Source organism: Arachis ipaensis, chromosome B01, assembly GCF_000816755.2.
Source record: "Arachis ipaensis cultivar K30076 chromosome B01, Araip1.1, whole genome shotgun sequence".
NCBI lineage: Eukaryota > Viridiplantae > Streptophyta > Magnoliopsida > Fabales > Fabaceae > Arachis > Arachis ipaensis.
In genome coordinates, this window is record NC_029785.2 from 15,349,035 (window position 1) to 15,355,373 (window position 6,339).

The following is a 6,339-nucleotide window of genomic DNA, read 5'->3' on the forward strand; positions in this document are numbered from 1 at the left end:
CAATAGTTTTTTAAAGAAAATGTTATCGATTCTATATCTTTAGTCTTTATTTTATAAAGAAAATGAAAAGAGAGCATATTTACTTAAGTGATTTTTTTGAGACCAATAACATAAGAAAAATGAGATATTTTAACAACATTTAAATACATAATTGTTTTGAAGGTTATTTAAAACGAATAAGTTTGATTTTAAACGTGAGGTCCAAATTCCTTTTAAGGTAGCGTCTGATGTTTTCTAGTGTCAAAGTGTCACTGTTCGTGTTTCATGTGAGGAGGTGGGGTGATACCTATAATTTCTATTTACGAATAAATATTTTTTCTATTTGTTGGTCACGCTTTTTAAATAGAAAAAATATACATTTCTGCTAAATATCTATCCAACCCACCTTCTCTAGCCAATTTGTTGATCACACTTTTTAAATAATAGCAATCATTGGTGAAATGGTCGTAGATTTTATGGTATTTGTAGTATTCTGACCGACTTTCGCCTTTGTTGTTTTTGACTGGTCTAGGAGGAAGAATCTTTTCTGTGTGGTGAATCTTTCTGTAGACGTCAACAAGGAAAACTTGTAGCGAGGTATACTTGTGATACCTTCAAGTTTTATCTGAGCTGTATTTTTCTTTTTTCTTTTTTTATTCTTTCTCTTTGTCTCGAGCTGTATATAAATTATGTTGTCTTGGGACAGACTCTCTTAACTGAGCAGTTTTCTCCATGTTGATATATTTTTCGACTCACTCTTGTACCTCATAAAAGGAAGTCGGGTGCCTCTTTGATGTAGACTGGGAGAAAGGACCTTTTTTAAGACCGTTAACTAGTCCCATTATAACTGCTTCCGTAGGGAGGTTTTGAATCTCCAGGCATGCCTTATTGAATCTTTTTATATAGGCCCGTAAAGATTCTCCGACTTCTTGCTTTACACCCAAGAGTCTTGACGCATGTTTGACCTTATCCTTTTGGATAAAAAATCGGGTAAGGAAACTTCTCGCCAAATCGTCAAAGCAGGTGACCGATCTGGGTGGTAGACTATCGAACCATTTCATTGCTGCCTTGGTTAACGTAGCTGGGAAAGCTTTACAACGAGTTGCATCCGACGCGTCTGCCAAATACATATGACTTTTGAAATTACTCAGATGATGTCTTTGATCGGTCGTTTCGTCATAGAGATCCATGTCTGGGCTTTTAAAGTTTCGAGGAACTTTGGCTTGCATGATTTATTCTATGAACGAATCCCCCTGCTAGAGGCATTTCTTCTCGGTCAGCTCGGACTCTCCTATCCTTTTAAGTCGGATTCCAGTTTCAAGAGTTTTTCTTCTAATTTCCTTCGCCGTTGTACCTCCCTTCTCAGGGATCTTTCGGATTCTCGTTGTCTCTCTAGCTCTTGTTCGAGTTGTTCCATCCGAGCTTGATGTCCGTGGACGAGTCCCATGTTTTCTATGGGATCTCTTGGCCCGAACCCTTCAGGTCGATGAACCTTCGAGCTTATCATGTTTACTCACAATTTCTTTTTATCCCATATCACTGCATTATACCAAAACATCATAATATTAATGAAAAACACCAATAATAATCCAATATAAAAAAAATTAGCCTTCATGAGTTAATTATTCAATGATTCTACAGATTTTATACACCATCGTCAATTATCATTGCACATATAAAAAAAATATCTTGTTCCCATTTTTTACCTAACCCCTTTCGGTGACTCCCTACTGCATATCCAAGTTACCTGTTTTGTATAAATGCACTGTCACGGTCTAAGTTAGTTCCCAGCCCCAGAAAAAAAAAGCGACGATCGTATAAAAGGTTGCTTGATTTAACAGTCTTCTGTCCATTCAAACGTCACTTCAATAGTGCAGAGTTTAGATCATATCCCACTCAAGAAGAAAGCATTATTTGGACTAAGTTCTAGCCAGGATACGCATTAATTGCGTCGTCTGTGCCATCCACATAATTATGATAAATTAATTGATCAAACTGGCAGTTTTTTAACAAAAATAAAATAAAATAAAATACACCATCAGTACGCATAGCAAGGGGTTAATGAAGGGGTTAATGAATGATCATAACAAACCGGCATTTGCTAGCCACTATATTGGCGGATTACATAAAGATAAACCCACAACAGTACAGTCGGGGGAGGATTAGCAAGAGTGGTAAACAGTCACGTTCATTCAGATGCAAACATTTCTGATAAGAGCACCATGATATCTTTGGAAATGTCCCTGAAGAACTTGCTGTAGCTCTCGAGCTGCCCAGAAATACGGACAACCTCCATCATTTGAACACCCCCTTTGAACTTCTTCCTCGTCTTTGTGATCAATCATTAGCAACATGGAACACGGATAACCTGCTTCGACGCTACCCTCTGTTGAGGCCCTAGCAAGCAATTCCATCCCTTTGTCACGGCGGCCAAACCGGAGATACTCCACGAACCCCTATCGGACTATAGCATCCACATTTCCTACTTCCACGCAGCGATCAAGGAATCTCCTTTCAGGCTGGTCGAGGTAAAGAAAAAAGTGCGCTAACGGTTTATACGACATCGTCGCTTGCTTGTATACAGCGACTGAACTCGCCACATCCAGGAACACCTTACACGTCGCCTGCATGTTGAACATATCCTTAATCGAATTTGATGCAACCATCGTGGCAATACTCGACCATATTTCGTGAGGAAGAAGATTCAGCGGACATTCGTGCTGAACGGATACGTCCACTTTCTTTCTGTCCTTCTGGGAACTTTCGGCCATTTGCAAGGACTTCGTGGAGGGATTATTGGAGATTATAAAGAGGATAGACGAATTTGTAAATGACCTTGTGGCATTTTGCTTTTTAATATATTGCCGTGGGGGGGAGGGGTTGTGGTTCAGTATCGCATACGTTTCTCTAGATGTTTTCTTCATTTACCAATGCGTCCAGATAAGACCAGGCATTAATACATGGACGGACACTTTTGTTAGCTGTTATATATTATTATAGTATAATTTTTACTTATCGCGATAGTATAATTATATTAATTAAAAAAGCATATATCCTATTTAACTGGGAACACATATTACAATTTCCTCCATAACCTTGATATACACCAACACTCTCTTCATATTAAAATTAAAAAGTTCACTCGATAACAATTTATATTGGGAATTAATTCTTCATAAAAATTAAATCTAAAAATATAATAAATTCATTGAAATTAATAGTGGTGAAAACGACAAATGTTATTACTTTTTGATTTGCTGGTGCAAGTACACCCCTATTCCTGTACCTAGAGTCCCTGCATCCCTACTCCTGAACATAGGGTCCGCGTGCAAGTAAACCTCGACTGCTGTTGCACCATTCTAGTTGCTTTATTTGTTTACTCTTCTATTTCTTAGCCTCCATGTGAGAGAAAAACCCATAAATTATATTGCACCATCAAGCCTAACTCCCTCTCCCTCTGCAAGGTCTACCAGATCTCCTTTAACAGTCGGATGGCAATGCGAACAGAAGGTAGGTGGTACGTCGTCTTTAGAGGGAGGATACCCAGAATATACCCCAACTGCGAGACGGCATCGGCTCAGGTGGATGGCTTTCCACGGAACCTGCTTCTTCGTTACCGGAGTTACCAAGAGGCCGTGAACGCCTGGAACAACTACTTCCAGGTGACTGCATCGCCTATTCCGGGGCTGGGCAGTGAGCTCCCGCTGGAATAAAGTTCAATCGATTCGTTAATGGTGGACGGCACGATACGACGGTGACGACGACTTCGCTTGTTTCGGGGCTGGGCAGCGAGCTCCCACCGGCGTGGGAGTTCAATCGATTCGTTCACGGTGGACGGCACGATACGACGGTGACGACGACTCCCGCGGAGGTACCAGGTGCATCTGGTAAGCGAAAATTGTCTTCTTGCGATGCCCCCACGTCTAGTCACTTGCAGCCAGCCAATCGATTGAGGACCTACAATAGGCTGTTGCGTCGATCGAGTACCATGTATCCTAGATCGAAAGAGAGAGACAAGAACTCAAGACTCAACTAAAAGAAATCATACGGTAGCTGGCCGACATTTTGCTGGACAGGTAAAGTCCCAGGTCTTAGGGCCCAGTGCAACAACGGGATGGAGACACCGTAAACCGACCCCTCCCCCGCAATGTATGTAACTAGGGCGGCCCATGTAACTGAGAACGGGCTGTAGTATTGTACTGTTCAGGTCTTTTTTTTTCGAGTGGACCTATTAGCTAATGCCGTTGTGAAATACTGACTGCTGGATGCGAAGGTTATGCGTGTGAGCATTATCTTTTAAACATAGTGATAATGGATCTTTCCACACATCCGTTTGCATTACGAATGTAATAATTTGTGTATAGCCTCGTGCTTAAGCTATATCATCATCCAACGAATCCTTCATACCAGATCAAACATAGGATTCTCCAAGCACAACAACAGAAACACAATAAAAATATATTCCATACAAGGATAATCATGCGTAAATTCCAAATAAAATAGCATATAATGCTACATACTGTAATGCCAGATACGAGAAGAAGCATAAAGTCATAAACAACAAGATTCAACAACACACATCAATAATTTAAATGCTTCGATTTTACAAAGCAATAATTTAATACTGATTGTACTTCCCAATGAAATAATTTAATTTATTTTTTTATCTTTCCAAAAATAAAAGAGGTGCATTATTATTTTATTGAATAAAAAAATCTCCTTACAAAGCCACATCAAATTCTGCTTGTTAAAGGGTAGGTATTCATCCTCAACCAATCATATTGCACGAATACAATCTTGGGTTCAATTGGAAAAAAAATGTGCATGTTAAATATTCAACGTTTCTGTTAATTTTATGCACTAGAAAAGTTGATTTTATAGAGTATTTTAATTATTATATCCTAAGGAAATTTAAATATTTAATACTGCTGTTAGATTGTTCATCAACTAATTATACATGCAATAACTAATTTGGTGTTCCTCTTTTTTTTTGTCCTGGGTGTTCCTCTTCTTTGTTCAGCCATGTTAGGGTTTTTTTTTTTTTGGGTATTATAAAGAGGATCATACCAAACCAGTGATCTAGTTTTAACAAAATAATAAATAACCCAACACTTGAGCCCATCATTGATTTCAGATAAAAATTATAATCTACAGGCCCATCTGGATTGAGCCAAGTCCAACCAACAGTGTTCCAACCTGACCCACCCCGACCCGAAAAGTGTTCTTCCTCTCCTTCGTCATTCTCTAGCCCATGTTCTCCACGCCGCTTGGATCCTTCCTTGTTGATCGTCTCCGTCAAAGCCATACGTCTACCCGAAACAACACTCCTTGTTATCAACGGCGATCGAAACCCCTTCCAGCGATCACATTGTGCAGATCGTCATCCTTCGAACCAATGAGTCGCGACAGATGCGCCATTCGGAGAGTAGGCAGCTTTGCAGTGTGATTCTGCGAGGGGGTGGGGTGGGGGTGGAGGGAACTTCCTGTAACTCCATTGATGGTCAGTGACGGAAATGTAAACATCCATGCGATTCTAGTATGCCTCAAACGACGTCAATGATGAAACTCCTTCCTTCCCAGCCTAACTCCATCGTCTCTGCTTAAACATAACACAAATTCATTAACTGCAAATAATTTCATCTTAAAAATCATTAACTAATTCTACATAAACCTAGATAGTTTTCAGATCTAACAAAAATAACCAGCAACAAAATAAATTTGTAAAATAGCCTCTCTAACACAAGATATTCACTAACCAATCAAAGGAGGGAAGAGAAAGGGTGATCTCTACCATTGGAGGAAAAAAACGAGAGAGATTCGACGGACAACATCCAAAGGCGCACCGGTCAGCTGAAGATAAGTGCTATGTGCATTGGTGTGCCAAACACCTTCGGAACATGGAATCCGTGCCCGTGTTTGAGAAGCAAATGAGCTGAAGCTCATGAGTATATATGAATTGGTTGGGCCTTGGGCCCATTATGGCCCGATTCGTTCGGTTCGGCTCGTTTGACTCAATTTTCGGCCAAATTCTTTAAAATTAGTGTCAAAATTCTCATTTTAATTTTCTCTATCACATTAAACTATCAAATCCCATTTTCTAATCACTTTGATTAATAATTAATTTATTAGTTAGTTATTTACTAATTGCTCGAAATTTACACATTAAATACAAACATTTAAAATTTTTCACTAATAATAAGTTTATCATTTTACTCTTAAGACACATGTTAGTTAAACTCTATTTTTAATTATGTACCATTATTAATAAAAATATAAACTTTATTAAATATTTATTAATTTGTTTGATTTATTTTAATGCTAGTATTGTGATTAAAATTATCTATTTTAATATTAGTATTA